Genomic DNA, 21,448 nt, shown 5'->3' on the forward strand with positions numbered 1-21,448 from the left:
TATTACGGTATATGTAATGTAATATATGGTATATATCTATATATATATATAAATATATATATATATAATAATATATATATGTATGTATGTATGTATGTTATGTATGTATGTATGTATGTATGTATGTGTAATATATATATATAGTATCTATATATATCTATATATATTACATATAATCTATATATGGAAATATGTAGATATATAAGAATATATACGGTATATGTATGTATATGGTATATATATACATATATAAATATAAATATAAATATATAGATACATATATACATAAATAAATCGTAAATTCGCGAGTTGTTTGGTTTCTAGTACCATTTATTGTAAACATTCTGCTAATTCTATATCAATCGCATTAGACTTCTCACTTCTCGTTAACTAGCAAAGTATCATTCTTTTTCCCCACGATAAGGATTGCGCCACTCATTGACGAACAGAAATGAGAACAAAACCATGAAAAGCTACGAAAATGAATGAAGGAATCAATGAGCAGAAAAAAAAACTGAGAAGAATCGCCACTTTAAAGTTGATAACGGCAAAAATTTGCAATTACAGACAACAGACACTATTTGCCTTTTTTTAATTTTCAAACCACAACGATCCTAAGTTCTTCATTAAAAATTCATGTCCTAACGAAGTCAGAACAATGATACCGCAGAAAAACGGGTACCAACAATGATATATGATATCAGAGAAAAAACAATACATGAACATAATCAACAACAAAAAACAATAAACAAAACAAGAAAATTTAAAAGTATTTCCTTTTAAAAAGTTCTTATTCTCATCTGAAAACTACAAACGCAGGAAAGCGCGCGCACGGCAGACAAACACACACACACACACTATATATATATATATATATATATATATATATATATATATATATATATATATATATATATATATATATATATATATATATATATATAATTTCGTTTTGAATAACGAAATCATCTTAGCTTATGAAACGGGACCAAATTAATGCTGTAATTTCTTACTAAAGCAATAAAATAGGGAAATCCATAACTTCGTCAACCGAGAAGCCCATAAAGAATTACTAAATACAAAAGCTTCATAATGTTTATAACATCAATCTAACTGCATTTATTTGCTCTTCCCAAACAAGAATGATGCTGCTGCTTTCCCAGACAGAGAGATCTGGAACGGATCATAACATTCATCAGAAAGTGGTGTGGCCGATAGGGCGTGAGGCTCCTGTCCAGCATAAGGAAGACTAATGGTTAGCTGGTTTCGCACCATACTTTTCTCCTTAATTCTTTTTCTATAGATAACTCTGTTTATTGACTGATTGATTACCGCACAAAGTTGGCTGTAATCTTCGAATCATAAATTTTTCACTGAACTTCAAACCCATTACTAAATTCTGCTGGTTAGGTAGGAGTGTTTAATATATATATATATATATATATATATATATATATATATATATATATATATATATATAGATATATAAACACTCCTACCTAACCTAACAATATATATATATATATATTGTTATGACCTGCTCGTTTCCTCCTTGAAAATGTAGTCTAACACTCTTACAAACGGCCTTGACTGGAGGGATGAGTTATCCACAAACAAAAAAAATCTACAGCAGAAGGTCAATATTACTGAAAAAGGAGGCATTTAAATATGGTGGTTGATTGTCGACCCACCGGAAACACGTGGCTGGGAAATGAACCAGACACAGATCAAAATTTGCGCAAACGGGTTATTTCAATGCAAGCCTTATTCAAAAGGGTTCCCAATTTCTTCCACAATCAGGCACAGTGTTTGTCTGCAAAGAAATTGCATTCTAGCATCAGTACTAAGGCGAGGAACATGTAGGGAACGTTATACACTACTTGCTCTCAGCAAAAAATATTACAACCCACTCAAGGGGCATGAAATGAATGGGAGTTTACACAGAAAGGACTATTATGTTGCTTGAATTAACTAGGGGATGCTTACTAGCATCACAAAGGAATTAATCACAGCACTGAACCAAAATTAGGGGAGTGAGAACCTGAACAAAGAAGGGGGAAAGTTGCCTAGGAGGAGTGGAAATGAAATACAGACAAGAGGCAAAATGATTCCCTGACCGCACTGGAAATTACATCTCACAGTACCTGGAAATCCAGGGTTTGGTAGTCTTCTTATCTCCTGATCTTTCTGTGCACTATGGAGGTATAAGAACACTTGTGGGATCCCCCAGAAGAGGCAGGGGAGCAGAAGGGGTGAAGTGGAGTCTGCAGGGCTTGAGAGAGTCTGAGGAAGTGAGAGGTTCTGAGAGAGTTCTGAGAGAGAGCTGCTGTGGCCCCGCTCTTTTAAAATCTCGCCTGGGTAGGCTCCGCCCTCATACAAGGCCCTTTGTGAAGAGTAAATCCAGAGCAGCCAAAGAGAGTTTTAGAGAGAATGGAAGCTTCCACAAGGATGAATGAATCTGGCTATAAAGAGGTTTTACCTTTCCTTGGTTCTGGCTTAAAATCCTGAACATATATATATATATATATATATATATATATATATGTGTGTGTGTGTGTGTGTGTGTGTGTGTGTGTGTGGTGTGTGTGTATGTTGTGTTGTGTTGGTGATTGGTAATTGCTTATAGGCAAGAGAAGTTAAAGGAAAGGAGAACGCATTTTCGAGAAGTTCGGCAGTAAGGAGGCTTTTGCGCCCGTGTTGGAAGCTCCTATCTTCGTGGTTTGTTCTAGAATCGTCGGGCGTGTTGTGGAGCGCAAAAACGCGCCAATATTACGTGAGAAACCAGCGATTTTCTGATGCAATACCTCGTCTAGATTCATCTAAGAATGTCTAGAAACCTCGGGAGTCTGTGACGCTCGCCGTAGGCCCCGCCCCCGGGATGCCGTATAAATACGACGGAGGAAGTAGGAGCAAACAGTGATCGTAGAAGGAAGAGATTGTAAAAGAGGAGATCACCAGTTAGTAAGAGCCACCGATCAGATTATCAGTGAGAGATCGGCAGCAGTGATCATCAGAGAGAAACTAGAGACGAAGGAACCAACGAAGCATCAATCAAGAAGAAAAGTTGCTCGAGAGTTTGGTTGGATATTGGTCTAATCGTCTTCAGGAGTGGACGACCGAGTTGTCTCTACGTTGAGCAGACTTCGGAGAAGAAAAGGGGGGATTTCCTGCCTCACGAATAGACTATTTTCTGCAATACGGAGTCAAGAGGATGACTGCAATTGCCGCTCTACATTTATGAAGCCAGCGCGTCGAATCGCCAAATCGAGTAGCAAGTATTTTAATTGCCTCGCTGTTCCCCCAGTTCATGCAGTGTAAGATTCTATCTTTTTATGTAAATAGGAGATACCATTCTGCATTTACCTTTGTTAGTAAGCTTGTAAATAAACCTTGTTGTGTTAGTGTTTCTTTCTATATTCATATCCCCAGTTTCGACTGTTTGTGTTGATAATTTCTTTTTTTATTTATTTCTTATCGAACCTGAAGCGGACCTCCCTCAGAGGCCGTAACATTGTGTCGACCCTTTCCAGGATATTTCGACACCGTAACATTGTCTCTGAGATCTCGGGGTCCCGTAACATTTGTGGCGACCTTGCCTAGGCTATCAACAGTTTAACAGTTTGAAACAGGGAGGATATAGAAATAATCAGAATGAGTGAGAAGGTGAAAGAGTTTATTGAGTCAGGTAAGCTCCTAGGTCTAGAGGGGAATGATCTCCGTGAGTATGTTGAGAAGAAAGAGAGAGAAAAGTATGAGAGAGATGAGAGAGCGGCTGAGAGAGAGGAAAGAGCGGCTGAGAGAGAGGAAAGAGCAGCTGAGAGGGAAGTGCAGCAAGCGAGAGAAGCAATGAAAATGCAGGAAGAGAGAGAAATTTTGGTAATGCAGCAGGAAGAGAGAGAGAAAGAACGTATGCAAGAGTTGGAAATTGCCCGGTTAAGGGAAAGCACTCGTAACAGTCGGTCAGGCGAGAACGAAAACGAAGCTAATACGTAAGGTATGAGTGCAGTGCTGAAATTAGTACCAAAGTTCAATGAGGAAGATGTTACGACATATTTTATGTGTTTTGAGAAGTTAATGGAACGAGTAGGTTTTCCTAAAGAAACGTGGACTTTATATTTGCAGTCAGTTTTGAGTGGTAGGGCACTTACTGTGTATAGTTGCATGTCTAAGGAGGAATGTGATAATTACGATATCGTGAAAGAAACCGTTCTTAGCGTGTATAGGCTAGTACCGGAGGCGTACCGTAAGAAATTTAGAAATTTGAGAAAGGATGAAAATATTGCGTATGTAGAATACGATAAGAAGTTAGAAAGGCTGTTTTTTGATTGGTTAACTTCTGCTAAAGTTGAGGATTTTGATAGTTTGAAGAACTTAGTGTTGTTAGAAAACTTCAATGATAACGTATCCCCTGAGATTAAACTAGAGGATAGGCGAGAAGTATCTTTTGCAGGAGCAACTAGGCTAGCTGACGAATATACTCTAACTCATAATTTGAGTGTTGGTAAGAAACGAAATGATCCTTCGTCTGGTAGAATACAAAGCAGTAAAGGTTTCAGTCCTAGTAATAGCAATGCGAGTAAAAGTGACTACAGTGGTCCCCCCGTATTCGCAGGGGATGCGTACCAGACCCCCCGTGAATAGTTAGAAATCCGCGAATGTTTGGAACCCCTATAAAAAGGCTAAAAACAGCCTATTTTGTTAGTTAAAACTTAAGAAAAACCACTAAAAATTTTCATACTTGGTTTTTTTAATAGTTTTATAACAAAAAGTGCATTTTATGATGAAATTGATAACAAAAACCAGGGATTTGTGGATATTTCTCATAGAAAAATACCGCGAATGCGCGAATTTTCCGCGAATAATGTAGGGAAACGTTCCCGAGAGAAATCCGCGAATGTGTGAGTCCGCGAATCCGGAGAACGCGAATACGGGGGGTCCACTGTATTCCTGTTATACATGCGGAAAACCTGGTCATACGTCTAAGGTTTGTAAGAGTAGAATTTCATCTAGTGGCTCAGAATTAACTTGTTTCCGATGTAATGGGAAAGGGCATTTAGCGAGAAATTGTGCATTAGAAAAGAAGGACAGTAAGAAACCAGTATCGCTAGTTAACCTTTCGTCAAGTAGGGATGATGTGATGAGAGAAACTAGGAAAGTTTTTGGCGAATTTCTGTCGGAAGGAGTAGTTTCCTCTCTTGGAGGAGTAGATTCGAGAGAAGTGGTCTTACTTCGAGATACAGGGGCTGCTGTCTCATTGATTCGAAGAGTGTGTGTGCCGAATAGGGCAGAAATCAATATGGAAGAGAAAGTCATGTTAGGTGGATTTCCTAACACTTGTGTTCTTTGTCCTTTGTTGAAGTTGAATTTAGAAAGTCAGGTAGTGTCAGGAGAAGTGAAACTTGCCGTTGTGGACAGTTTGCCTGTTGAAGGCGTTGACATTATTGTCAGTAATGACTTAGCTTTATCCAAGAATGTGAATCCTGTTGTGAGGAATATTCCAGTGCCTGAAATGGTAGTAACTAGGTCGGGTTTAGATACAGACATAGACTACGATCATAATTTGTTCGTGGATTCGAACGAGTGTGAGTTCGTGGATTCGAACGAGTGTGATAGAGGTAGCGAGGTTGATCTTGGCATGAATGGGGCTGAGAGACCTAACTCTATCGTAGACAGTAATAGCCGAACGGAAGGCGTAGCTGTCGAGAGTAACGTAGTAAATGTGCCAGTATCTAGTACTAGTTATGGTGATGAATTAGGCTCTAACGCTTTGGATAAGGATGAGCTAGTCAAGTTGCAGAGAGAGGATGACACACTAACCCGAATTTTTTAATATGAACTGGATGATGATCTCGATGATGTGTGTAAGGAAACTTTTTGTTTAAAGGACGAAGTTTTGTGTCGTTATGTTCGGCCGAAGTCAGGTAGTAAAGGAGGAATCACAGGAAAATTAGTAGTTCCTAGGAAGCTTCATGAATTAATTTTGAAGTTAGCATATGATGAGCAAGGACATTTGGGAGTAAATGAAACTTTCAAGTGTATTAGTAGGGCGTACTTTTGGCCCAAGATGAAAAATTATGTATGTTTTAAGAGATATGTTTTAAGCTGTCTTGAATATCAAATTGCAGGGAAACTGATTCAAGTAATTCCTAGAGTTCAGTTGTGTAATATTCCTTCAGTAGGCTTATCTTTTGAGAATGTATTTATAAATATGTTCGGAACTTTGTCTAGAAGTAAGGGTAGAGATGATTGCATAACTAATCTTGATTATTATAAAAACAATCTAAGAGATGTTTGGCAGCTTGCGGAGGAGAACGGAAGCGCTTGGCAATTAGCGAAAGAAAACCCGAACGGAAGTAAAGGGGAAACTGAAGGAAACCCTCATCTTCGAGCAAAAGAGAGAAGTTTGTGTGAAAGAGATAAAGTTTTAGTACTAGTCCAGAAAGAAGGTTCCTCTTTATCTCATAATTTCAACGGACCTTTTTCAATTTTAGAGAAGAGGGGAAATATACCTTATAGAATTAATGTGGGTAAGAGTAGAGCAAAGGCAATGAATGTAAATTTGCTTCAGAATTATAAACGCCCCGCGCCGTGGCCTCCGCCCGTGTAACAGTGTTACTGAGTAAGATTAGTTTTGAGCCAAACACAATAGGTGTTCTAGTATTTATAAGTTGTAATCAGAGTTCAGAAAACGGAAATAGTAAGAGAGAAGGATAATGTATTAGCTGATAGCCTCTCTAGAGATTTCTCTGAATGAGTAGCCTAATAACCGTTTTCTGTTATCGCACGAGTGAGTGTGTGAGTGGGGAAGTGTGCGTGTTTGACTGGATTAAAGCTTTATACAGAATTGTTTTCCCCGCTGTTTAATTCTTGCTTCTCTTTAGAAAAAAAATAAAATCAATTGATTTCATTTTTTTTTCTCTTTTGGGGGGGCGTGTGATGGTAATTGCTTTATAGCAAAAGAAGTTAAAGGAAAGGAGAACGCATTTTCGAGAAGTTCGGCAGTAAGGAGGCTTTTGCGCCCGTGTTGGAAGCTCCTATCTTCGTGGTTGTTCTAGAATCGTCGGGCGTGTTGTGGAGCGCAAAAACGCGCCAATATTACGTGAGAAACCAGCGATTTTCTGATGCAATACCTCGTCTAGATTCATCTAAGAATGTCTAGAAACCTCGGGAGTCTGTGACGCTCGCCGTAGGCCCCGCCCCCGGGATGCCGTATAAATACGATGGAGGAAGTAGGAGCAAACAGTAATCGTAGAAGGAAGTGATTGTAAAAGAGGGAGATCACCAGTTAGTAAGAACCACCGATCAGATTATCAGTGAGAGATCGGCAGCAGTGATCGTCAGAGAGAAACTAGAGACGATGGAACCGACGAAGCATCAATCAAGAAGAAAAGTTGCTCGAGAGTTTGGTTGGATATTGGTCTAATCGTCTTCAGGAGTGGACGACCGAGTTGTCTCTACGTTGAGCAGACTTCGGAGAAGAAAAGGGGGGATTTCCTGCCTCAGGAATAGACTATTTTCTGCAATACAGAGTCAAGAGGATGACTGCAATTGCCGCTCTACATTTATGAAGCCAGTGCGTCGAATCGCCAAATCGAGTAGCAAGTATTTTAATTTCCTCGCTGTTCCCCCAGTTCATGTGTAATAAATACATTTTTGTATTACAGAATCTGTAAATAAAAACCCATGACCTGAGGTCATTGGCATTAGGAGGGTCCTACGTGACCAATGCAGATCTAGATTACGCTATGCGCTGTCTGCAGTAGCCTGGTTTAAATCTGTTTAGATATGTCATCGTTTTGCATTACTGATAACTTTGCACAACAACTTCCATGGGAAGCGGTTGACCTGTTAACCTACGCCGGAAACTTGTAACTTCTGAGCCGGCGGACTACGTATGTTTTTATATGAATCGCTGAGATAGCTAATGTTTCGCTATCGACGTGATGCTCTAAAAGTTCAGTTCTTACCAGCAATCAAACATATCGGTCTCCCGACCGAACTGTCTCTCTTATTATGGAGTTACAGAATAAAGTTGTTATACCTTTTTCAACTTATCTGTTTGAATCATCTCCTTTAGTTTAAGAAGAACCACTCTACTAAGATATCACATAGGAGACGGAAGGAACCAGAAATACTTACGAATGACAGTCGTAAGGAGAAACAAAACAGTCTTTCGCAAAAGCAAAGAGACTAATATTGGTGGCAGCTTTAGACGAAGAATAAGATTAACAAGACCCATATCAGCCGACCGAAGAACTACAATAACCAACTTCCACCTACAAAATCAATACTAAACAGAGGAAACGGGATCTTCAATCAACGCAACAATTTATGAAGACGAAGATATGTCCTTCATCGAGAAGAATACAAGCATCAACATCGACGTTTGAGTGACCGTTGTCACTTATCTCCGAGAATCAACACCGGACGAGAGCAGCATCGAACATCAACAGAAAGAAGAAAACACATAAAGGAAACACAAAGGAAACAACGCGCGATCACTAGCAAGGACGCAAAGAGTAGGGCAAGAGGAAGCAATGCGAGGAAGGAGGCTGTGACGTCATCAATCTTGGACTTCTTCATGCAACGTGAGCCAGAGAGGAGACCGTGACGTCATCACGACTTCCGATGCGAAGACGACAGGAACTGTGACGTCATCCCATGTCAACAATCCTTCAGCATATAATCCTGAGCTAAGTACCATTTTATCTATTCAGGTTTTTTCCTCAGTGAAGTGTTGTTCATCAGGAGTTGATCGTCCAGTATTCTGGGGTGAGTTGTTCGCCATCTTAATCTTCCTTCATTACAGAGAATCAATCTTCAACTACGAGTTCTCGCCCGCAGATTTTTTTTTTTTCTCTTCGTTGTTGCTAATCGTTTCTTGCAGGAATTCTCCGTATAATATTTTTATCAAATTATCTGTATTTCTGTATCTTTTGGGGGATTTTCCTATTACTATAACACATTTATACAGTATATTGCATATGCGTTTACGTAGTGGTCGAGTGTACTCTTATAGATATTTTGATAGGACCGCAAGGAATAGAAGTGATAAGAAAAAAGTAAATGTGAACATGGCAACTACTCCGGCTGGCAACCCCAATGTGGTGACTCTCGTGAGCGCGAGGTCAGCAATTGTCCCTTTTCAAGGTCGGGTCAATGGGTTCCTGCCTCAAAAGGTCGAGGCATGGATCTCATCTGTAGACGCTCATTTAAATGCAAAAAGCATCACAGACCCAGCAGTACAATTACAGGAGGCCAAAAGCTTCATAGACTTTGCTAAAGGAGACGCAAGTGCATATCTAAGGGGTGTTTCTTTCCAAGAGGCGACTACATGGGACGAGTTCAAAATCAGATTACGTGCCGTGTATGGGGGTGAAGAGGCTTTAGATGTAGTATTGGCATTGAGAAATATCCTTAACCAAGCCTCCATGACTCAGCTTAATGTTGTCGAGCGGGCGGCGCTAATTGCCGACCGGCTAAATGAATATCAAGTTAGTTTAAGTAACTCCGGGTGGGTTACGAGTGCCAGAATCGCCGTGAAAGATTTTATCCGTCTAATTTATCTTACGAGCATAACCGCAATGTTGCCTGAAGCTTTAGTGCGGTGTTTTGACAAAAAATTGCAGCCCAGCAGTACGGAATTAGATGTGTATAAACAAATCAAAAAACACATGTCTAAATGTACCGACCTAGATCCTTCGCTCATTCAAGTTTTTGCAAAAAATGAGAATAAGCCACAACAAGTAAACGTGGTACATAATAATAATCAAGTTGCAGGGATGGTTTGTTATAACTGTAAACGATCAGGTCACATGATTTCAGACTGTCGGACGCGTTTTTGTTCAATACATAATAGTTCCACTCATTCATATAATCGTTGCTACTCACGGAATCAACAGCAGAATCCTACAAACACGCAACCAGTTGCCAGTGCAAATAAAAAGAAGGGTCCTCAGTACTATAAAAAGAAACAAGCAAACGGCAATGCTGCTCAACAGCAGAAAAAAACAAATCGTGCTTCAGGTACCTCTGTTCCTGGGCCGTCTAGCCAGAACTTGCAAGGTCAAGCGAATTTTCAAGGTGTGCTAAACAAAGCAAATACCACGTAGTTCGCTCCAAGGGGGGAGAGGGCGATGTTGGGTCATCAATATCAACATCTTTTGTATCAAATAATCAGTTTAATCATTTATCAGATCATTGTGAGGCAATTGATTTTCCTATGAAACACACGGCCGAATCCAAAAATCTGTGCAGGTTCCCGTAGATTTGCAACAAATTCATGCAATTATTAGTCAAGATGAGTTACGACCAACCTTACATGCAGTAAATTTGGACCATAAGTCATTCACTTTGTTCTTTGATTCTGGTAGTCCACGTAATATCATGGATTTAAGGACTCATCATTTACTCTTTTCAAACTTCCCTATCGAGAAGTCCGGAATAAGACTCGCAGGCATAGGAAATAGTGAATTAAATGTGGTAGGAGTAACTCATGTTCAGTACAAGGTCGGTAAGCGCACGTTTTCCGATACCTTTATCGTTGTACAAAACATTAATATGTATCCCGCAGTAATTATCGGATACCCGTCTATGGGCACTCAAATATTACCTTAGCACCTGCAAAACGGCGTGTATATCAAAGGAAAATTCTATAAGTCTTCTAATACCCTAAAATCAGTTTTAGATAATAAAGAGACAGACAGAGTAGTCACTTATATTGAAGAACCAATCACCTGTCTCATGAACCAAGAAATAATACATGCAACCCAACAGAACTCTCGCTCACCCGTAATATCAGCTTGCACACAAACTCTCGAGCCGAACGTAACTTCGAACATATTAGTGCGTGTAAAGAAAACCTTGCCAGGATCTGAAACGTTAATCCTTTCCGAAACTCTGAAAACACACGGATTATCCGTCGCACAAGCCATTTATACAGTCGGCTCACAACAACAATGTCACATCGAAGTCTGTAATCATTTGAATACCACTTTAGTAATCTACAAAAATCAACATATCTTGGATGCGGAAGTTTATAAACATCGCATTCTTACCGTAGCTGAGATAAATCACGCTCAATCAGTTGCGGATGAATCCCTTTTGCAATCTATAAAGAACAAAATCAATAAGGACATTCAAGAAGAAGAAATTCAGCAGAAATTTTTGAATCTTTTAACTGAATATCATGATGTTTTTTTCCACTACAGATGGAACCTTAGGAAAAACGGATGTCATCGAGCATCAAATAAGGCTCAAGGACAAACAGAAAGTAATCTATGTACCTTCGTACCGACTTCCTATGAAATTTCAGAATGAGATAACAGAGGAAGTAGGTAAAATGCTAAAAGAAGGAGTCATTAGGAAATCAAACAGCCCTTATAATTTTCCGTTAATAGTAGTACCGAAAAAAGATCGAACTTGGCGGATATGCGTCGATTTTCGTCGTTTAAATGAAGAAACAATCCCTGACCGATTCCAAGTACCATGTACTGATGATATCCTATCTCTACTAGGTCAGAACAAATATTTCACCAGCTTGGACCTACTAAAAGGATTTCATCAGATTCCGTTGGAACAAGAGAGTATCCCATACACTGCCTTCAGCACAGCCAGGGGACATTATGAATTTTTGCGTATGCCTTTTGGTTTACGTTGTGCTCCCATAACTTTTACTAGAATGATAAACATTGCGTTTGGAGACTTGTTAGGAGATATCCTACATGCCTACATGGACGACCTAGTAATCTTTTCCAATACATTAGAAGAACATCTACGTAAATTAGAGTTAGTGCTACAAAGACTAAGGCAGCATAATTTAAGGGTAAAGATAAGTAAGTGTGAATTTTTTAAAACAGAACTAGTCTATTTAGGTTTCACGGTTTCTAGTGAAGGTCTTAAAGTAGTCCATGATAAGGTATCGGCTATCCGTAACTTTCCGATACCTACTAACGTCAAGGGAATACAGCAATTTTTAGGGTGTAGCGGATATTATAGGAGGTTCATTAGGAACTACTCCATCATAGCCGCTCCCCTAACTGATCTTATAAAAAAGGGCGTAGATTTCATATGGTCTGAAATTCATCAACAGGCGTTCGATAAATTGAAAGATGAACTGTGTAGTTCTCCTATCTTGAAATTTCCTGACTTCGGTAAGGAATTCTTCATAGCAACAGACGCCTCAGACCTAGGAGTAGGTGGGGTATTGCTTCAACAATATGATAAACAGTTTTTCCCTATAGCTTTTTATTCACGTAAACTGAGACCTTCCGAAAGTAAATATGCAGTAATAGACAAGGAAGGGCTCGCTATTGTTAATTCACTCGTGCATTTTAAATTTATAATATACGGTTATCCCGTCAAGGTTCTCACTGATCATAAGCCCTTAACCGACTTCTTTAAAGGCTTTAGTCACAGCCCTAAGCGAACTCGGTGGCACATGATCATCCAGGACTTTTGCGCGAGGATCGGGTATTTTCCTGGGAAAGCAAATATCATTGCTGACGCATTATCACGCAACCCCTCTTCATCTTGTACCGAGCCATTAGCTGAATTAATAGATATCTCAACCTCCACGCCCATTGTTAAAACTATATCTGAACAGAAGATCTGGGCTGGAGTGCTGAACTATTACAGACGGAACAAAGAAAAGATCCGCAAATAGAAAAAATCATCATTGCGTTAAACGGAAATCCGAAGGAAAAGGAATATATAAAGTATAAGCAGCAGAATTATATCATCAAAGATAATATCCTGTGTAGATCCGTGACGAGGAAAACCCGCAACACACCACAGTTGAATAACAACCAGGTGGTGGTACCTATCTCACTCATACCCACTGTCTTAAAATGGTTGCATGAAAATCCACTGCATGGACACCCGGGTTATTCCCTAATGTCACAGAAAGCCAAATCCTTATTTTATTGGCATACGATGCTTACAGATATAAAAAAGCACATAGCAAATTGTCGCACTTGTCAAGAATACAAAGGGCACACGAAGACACCTGTCAGCCTAGGGGCTTACCCCGTGCCAAATCTACCCTTTGAAAGAGTACACTTAGATTTATTAACCGGATTTTACGAGTCAGACAGAGGAAATAAGCACCTCCCCTCCTAGTAATCATAGATGCTTTGACTCGATATACAGAACTGATAGCGCTTAAAACAAAAACCGCAGTCGAGAGCGCTAGAAAGTTTTACGAGTGCTACATTTGTAAACATGGAATTCCACACACCATTATATCAGACTCGGGAGGGGAGTTCAATAATCATTTCCTTAACTCCTTGTGCGAATTCCTTTGCATAAAGAAAATCAATACCATGATCTATCACCCAGAGTCTAATGGGCTAGTGGAAAGGGCAAATCGTAAGGTTTTAAACATTTTAAGGGTCACCTTAGGGGGGGCAGACCCCAACTGGGACATTGCCATACCTGCGGTACTAAGCACACTTAATCACTCGTATCATGTGTCTATTAAAATGACACCGCACGAGGCACTGTACGGTATCCCAGCTAGAACACCTTTCCATATACTAACGCTTACAACTAATTTATCAAATCCTCTAAAGGATGTTATGGATGCAAGCATAAGTCGATATAATATACTTCGTAAGAATCTAGAAGAAGCACAAATAATAATGAAAAAAAATCATGATAAAATAGCTAAGCCAACTAGAACATATGCCGTGGGCGATCAGGTATACATACAAGTATACGTACGTAAAGGTTTAAATTATAAACTGACACCTAAGTTTGAAGGCCCGTTTAACATTTTAGAAATATTAACGGCCAATAGATTTAGGGTTCAAATGTATTCCAAACCCACTGATGTGAGAATAGTTCCATTGGCACATATCAGAATCTAAAGAAAGGTAGATGGAGTGAGGGAAAAAATGGTTGTATTTATGAAACTTGTATAATAATTTGTATATATATATATATATTAATCATATTGGTATGTAAACCTATTCTTTTACACGAGTTATTACATATATTTTACTCATTGCAGGTTTTCAAAAATGAATCTGTTATTGTTAGGAGTGATATTGTGTGTTCAGACATCTTTGTTGTATGGAAAGTGCGCTAAGACGAAAGAAATAGAATTTAATCATGGCTCGATTATCGAGAGAACAGACGACATTTTTATAGTGAAAAGTAATATAGTCATAGAAGTGGATATGCAGGCCATATTTTTGCCTGAAGATGACGTCCTTAACTTAAAGAATGACCTGATGAGGTTTGCCATTTCGCTTAAGGAAATGCACCAACGTAATTTTCATGCTAACTCAGAGATTCCTCTAGCTCAAACCCTAAGCGTCGCGGAAATGTTGTCTTATGACATACAAAATAAAACCGCCGAGGCAGAGGAACTTGCTCGTGACTTGCTGATGTGGTCTGTGCGGCACAATAATCTCGAACGCCGCAACCCGCTTATTCTGGCTGGACTAAACATCTTAGGATCTGTTGCGAATCTAGGCTTACGAATTTCAAATCGCCTTAAGATAAATAATCAAAATAAAAGAATTGAGTTTTTGCAACACAAAACCGAATTAGCTTTGTCTGAACTTCGCAGTCAGTTATCTTCAATCAATCAAATAATGAGTTTAGTAAATGAACATTCAAATAATATCGATCAGGTTATGGAAGTTCAACATTTGCTGGCTACGTTAGCTTACTATAGTTCGAAAATAGACCATATCCGTGTGAAAATATCACATTTTATTGAGAAATCAAAAGATTATGTAGAAGCTATTACGTTAGCGACAAAGGGTGTGTTATCTCCACACCTCATGCCTATTAAAGATCTGACGTTAACTTTGGAAAACGGACGGGAGAAACTAGGTTATATTCCTTTATTAGACGCCCATAAAGTAGAGTTCTATTATAGCCTAATATCAGTCAGCGTTGAAAATTACAGGATTATGATCACTATACCTTTTGATTCTTCCGATGCTTGGCAATCATACAAAATAGCACCGTTTCCTACTTTCATGACGAATAACTCAAGTCCAGTAATATCCAATTTGACGGGGCATGTTCTGATTTCTTCTGATAGGAAATCATTTACAGTCATTAAAGACTTAGATAAACTCACTCACTGTTCAGAAGCCATGAATAATAAAATTTGTACAGCTGACTCTTTTGAATTCTATCCTATATCAACGGATTCATGTGAGTTAGGCATAGTGCTAAACGGCTCTCTCTCTCATACAAGCGAAGGTTGTCTGGGGAAACTTTATCCCTTTTACAGTAATAAATTCAATTACAGAATGAATAATGGCTCCTGGATCCGTTACGACAAAGCCGGTTTCCACGTCGTATGCCCGGATGGGACCACCGCCCATTCCCCAATCTTTGTAGCAGCTGATGGTTGTACGGGGACATCTACAAACTACACCGTCAGAGGGGTCAACACGATAATACGTGAGAAGGCGTATTTTGCGAACTATACTTGGGCGTCTACAATTATCCCATCACTACCTCTCCCATACTACATTCTGCTGGCCGTGTTCAGCGTGACGGCCATATTGGTTATCGCCGTCAACATCTTTGCTTGGCGTAGGCTGAGGCGTACACAGAAGGATCTCCAAGGAAACGTATTGTCCCGTCCAGATGACGTACCCGTTAAACTCAAGTCGTTTGAGTTTAGGGCCGCCTGAAACTGGCCATTTCGTTTTGTGCCTAGGGAAATTGTCTGGAATTGTGTTGTGTGTGAAAAGCGGTCTGTATGCTGGCAAAAATGTAGGACAAGAAAGACTCACGCCTTTGCAATTTGAACAGTTAAGGTATCTCCGGGGGCACCTAATCCAAAATATTTAAGCCCAATATATACATTAATATACCCTACTCCTAAAGGTATTTTTTCTGGGCACCTAATAAAATATACCAGCCCTATATATTAATCTGGCCACAGTTATACTATTATACAATTGTACCATTATATTTACCTATTACAAAGAGTGACAAGTACTCTTTAACAATTATCCATGATCATGTTATAATCTATCAGTAACCACTATTCTTAATCAGGTTACCTATTACCATAATCTATCAGTAACCACTATTCTTAATCAGGTTACCTATTATCATATTAATCATGTATACATGTTAATCTTTTGATTTTTACCTTTTTATTATTTTTGGGTACCTAATCATTATTATTACCAAACATGGATCTAGATTTTCCATGCATTTATCTTTGTTTATGTATATGTCAAAAAGGGTATGTAACAGAACCTTTTTATGCATTTAATCACTTGTTATGTTTATACCTAAACATATGTTACGAGCACGCTCCTAAGAAACAATGTTTAAAGTAACTTTTGTTATTCAAGGCTTGAATGGTAGCTGTCCGAGCCTAATGTAATAAATACATTTTTGTATTACAGAATCTGTAAATAAAAACCCATGACCTGAGGTCATTGGCATTAGGAGGGTCCTACATAACCAATGCAGATCTAGATTACGCTATGCGCTGTCTGCAGTAGCCTGGTTTAAATCTGTTTAGATATGTCATCGTTTTGCATTACTGATAACTTTGCACAACAACTTCCATGGGAAGCGGTTGACCTGTTAACCTACGCCGGAAACTTGTAACTTCCGAGCCGGCGGACTACGTATGTTTTTATATGAATCGCTGAGATAGCTAATGTTTCGCTATCGACGTGATGCTCTAAAAGTTCAGTTCTTTACCAGCAATCAAACATATCGGTCTCCCGACCGAACTGTCTCTCTTATTATGGAGTTACAGAATAAAGTTGTTATACCTTTTTCAACTTATCTGTTTGAATCATCTCCTTTAGTTTAAGAAGAACCACTCTACTAAGATATCACATAGGAGACGGAAGGAACCAGAAATACTTACGAATAACAGTCGTAAGGAGAAACAAACAGTCTTTCGCAAAAGCGAAGAGACTAATACATGCAGTGTAAGATTCTATCTTTTTATGTAAATAGGAGATACCATTCTGCATTTACCTTTGTTAGTAAGCTTGTAAATAAACCTTTGTTGTGTTAGTGTTTCTTTCTATATTCATATCCCCAGTTTCGACTGTTTGTGTTGATAATTTTTTTTTTTATTTATTTCTTATCGAACCTGAAGCGGACCTCCCTCAGAGGCCGTAACATTGTGTCGACCCTTTCCAGGATATTTCGACACCGTAACATTGTCTCTGAGATCTCGAGGTCCGTAACAATATATATATATATATACTATATATATATATATATATATATATATATATATATATATATGTATATAACATATATATATATATATATATATATATATATATATATATATATATATATATATATATATATACACGGCGTCAATAACCATGAGCAGTTGTGACGCCAGATAATCTTTAATAAATCAATCAATCAATATATACACTCCATCATCATAAGCCGTTGTTAGCCCACTGCAGGACAAAGGCCTCAGACATGTCCTTCCACACCCGTCTGTTTATGGTCTTTCTATGCCGGTCTAGTATACCCACAAATTTTTTTAGCTCGTCAATCCATCGTCTTCTCTTCCTTCCCCTGCATCGTTTGCAATCTCTAGGGACCAATTCTGTTATTCTTTTGTCTATCTATTATCTGACATCCTCATTATATGTCCAGCCCATGTCCATTTCTTTTTCTTGTTGTTTCAATATCCTCTACTTTAGTTTGCTCTCGTTAGCCTATGTTCTAAGGCTTTAGTAAAGCTCCAAGTTTCTGATGCATAAGTAAATACTGGTAGAACCATCTGATTAAATCATTTTCTTTTAGAGAAAGTGGCATTTTACTTTTCATAATTTCATTTTCTTTACCAAAACTCTCTATCCCATGCTTATCCTTCTAATATATATATATATATATATATATATATATATATATATATATATATATATATAAAGGTTTTCGCCACGGAGGAAAAAATGAAAGGCTCTCTCGCCTTTCATTTTTTCCTCCGTGGCAAAAACCTTTATTTATACATAGCATCACGTTTTATATACTTCGTGATCAAGTTTTTCATATACACACACACACACACATATATATATATATATATATATATATATATATATATATATATATATATATATATATATATATACACGCATATATATATTATATATATTAATATATATATACATATATATACATATACATATATATACTATATACACACACACACATATATATATGTATATATATATATATATATATATATATATATACAGTATATATATAACATATACATATATATACATATACATATATATACAATACACACACACATATATTATATATCTATATATATAGATATATATATATATATATATATATATATTATATAATATATATATATATATATATATATATATATATATATATATATATATTAAGAATTCTCAAAACTTCAGATCTTCCAAGCTGACATTATGGAAATATTCTCCAGTGTAGAAATTACCATCCTTCTAAGATCTCTATCTTTTCGACGGAATTATCCTAATTAGAATTTGCACCATGTCTTAGGGTCACTACCTTTAGAGCTATAGTTTTTTTTTTTTTTACCAAACTTTAAATATATATTGTTAATTATTATTATAAGCCATGGTGGATGCCGAGTGCGAGATTCTGATAGACATAATTAGCTTCCATAATGTCGGTAGTGAATATTTCCCGTCAGCTCCAAAGAAACAGGTTATGACATGCGTGTCTCACTGTGCATAACATTAGCAACGACATCCCGTTGAGGTGAAATCATGTCACTCTGTTTAGTGACAGATGTTTATCGTTCCTTTAACGTAAAACTGGCGATCAGTCTACTTGGTTGTGATAATACTGCTGACGCTTCAAAAAGTAGTGCCCCATAGGTTTTCTTATTTACATTAAGGTTTATGTATGCAAGTACTAGTTTGCTTGTTACCTGTCTTTTAGTTTTTTCTTCCCATATGCTAGGAAGCTGGAATTTTAAGTAATGGTCTACATGGCCTTGTTCCATGTGAATAGGTTTCATCTTCTGGATACTATGAATAATTATACCCTTCTCTTTGTCACATACTGGCACTTTTCTGCAAAGGCTTCTTCCAGATGACTGTATGATCATCCTCAGTATACAATAGGAAGGAGGACTAGGATTCTCATAAATTGACCAAATCTGGAAAATCATAACTAAAAAAAGCACGGAAAAAAGGAACAAGGTGTGATCCGACCTCCAACTTAATCGGGACGCATACCAGATTTTTCCTTCAAACATAAGTTGTAAACATTATGTTCCTAACTTAGCGTGAAGTGGTCTTCGTAATTAATACTCATACTTAGTACTACTCACACTAACAACAAAGACTAAATATAAAGGACACTGATTAAACACATTCATAATATTCTCAGTTATAAGGTGGAAACACAAAATGATTGAACAGAAACATAGCCTCTAAATTCAGTAAACCAAATAAATTATAACGTTCTAAAATCTATGGTCGAATAGCCCATTGTTTCACCAACGAAAATTTAAATAAATATGCTATATTTTCTTAGATATCTCTTTGTTGAACTGTTTAACATACACATTATTAATTTTTTTCCATTTTCATTCTAACAAAATAAATTATAAATATCCTATCTTAAAATTCCTGCATTGTTAACTCAACGCAAAACACCTTTTCCAGACCATTTTAGGCTCTTCCATAGACTTTTCCAACCCTGGCAACAAGAACAACAACAACAACAAACAAAGCTATTTATAGGCTTACTCCCTGAGTAAGCGAAAATTATTCACCGAAACAAAGAGGTAAGAAAGGCGTTACTGACAGAAGGAAAGGTCAAACGCAAATAATAATATTCTGTATTGTTAGGGTGAAGACCCAGAAACCGGCTTATCTTCCCAAATCAAGGTCTCTCATTGCAAAAGGAAAATGTAACAGCAAAAATGCAGTAGCTTATAGTTACTAGCAAGAACTAATCAAACTATAAGGTGACGCCAGGTTCTCTGTATCTGTAACGTTTTCAGTATCCGAGAGGATTAAATAATCCTAAAATGATAAAGGCTAATAGATGTTACTTGAAAAATAATAAAAGGGGTAAATGTCTATATCAAGCTGTCTGTAAAATATATATGCAATTATTTAAAGGAAGACAATGATGCCCTTAATTTTACCTTAACTGCTTCAGAAAGTGTAACTCGTCTCGTTTCACTGGGGCCTAAAGGGCTGTAAAAGCAGTTATACATAAAGTTAATGGCCGCGTCCATAAAATAAAATTATTAAAAATAGTGAAAAGATTATATACATAAAAAATAATATGAAAAAAAACCCAATTTCTTGAGAGTAAGCAACCCTCATAAAATAAGTGAATAAACACTGGCAAAAAGTTCGGAAAACCAATTCATCTGTCTTGGCGGAAATAACTCAAGCACAAACCATCAAGGAAATAATTGTACTCGTATATACAGACATAGAAAGATATAGGCAACTACTTTCTTTGAGCTAGTCCTTACCACAGGTTGTTAAAAAGCTATAGAAACCTACGGGATAGCTCATTTTAGAGCTTGTCACCCCTAAAGCTAGTAAAATAATGAAATGTATACTACTTACATCGCCTTCCTCGAGCTACGTTCTCTGGAAGACATTAGAAAGAGAAATGGATGAAGAGCACCCTCTTAAAATTCTAAAACCTGGAATGTCTTTCGGTTATTTTCGCATTGGAAATCCATTCCCCTGAATAAAAGTGGATAAACATGTCAAATCCTGACGTACGCCGAAATTACAAATTAAGAGGCCATCTGTAACTGTTGTTTACCGCGGTATCGGATATCGAGCCTTGACTGTAACAAAGGATAATAAAGCTTTGTTTTTTTATTCCTAAAAAATCAACTAAGACTATGGATGGTAAATCACCCTGTCCTGTTTGAAATATATTCCATTAGGAATGTACTGTAAATTTACGATAAAACCTCCCGACATTACTTTAAGGACTTATGCACTGGGTCACAGGTAAATTATTAGGCTGAATACTGACTGAATACAGACAAACTGGAGAAGTACGAGAGTTAAACAAAATGTAATGAATGATGAAGCTGATGTTCTTCTGATGAAACAAAGGTTATAACCTCGGTACAGTCTCAAAAAAAAAAGAAATATCTGTTAAAACCTCTTCAAAAAAGGATGTTGGTAGCAATGACCTTATAGCAGCAAGGCACTAGGGTGACTCTCTCTCTCTCTCTCTCTCTCTCTCTCTCTCTCTCTCTCTCTCTCTCTCTCTCTCTCTCTCTCTCTCTCTCAACCAATCCAACCGATCTCACATAATTACCTAAGGTAACTAAATCAGACTCATGAACTACAAAAATACATTTATTTAAGAATAAAAGGATTAAATAAATAAATCAAATTGTCAAAGAACAAATATTTAACTGAATAAGTCAAAATTCAAAATCCAAATAATTCATTACCGTTAT

This window comes from Macrobrachium nipponense, chromosome 29 (genome assembly GCF_015104395.2).
Source record: "Macrobrachium nipponense isolate FS-2020 chromosome 29, ASM1510439v2, whole genome shotgun sequence".
In the NCBI taxonomy this organism is placed as follows: Eukaryota; Metazoa; Arthropoda; class Malacostraca; order Decapoda; family Palaemonidae; genus Macrobrachium; species Macrobrachium nipponense.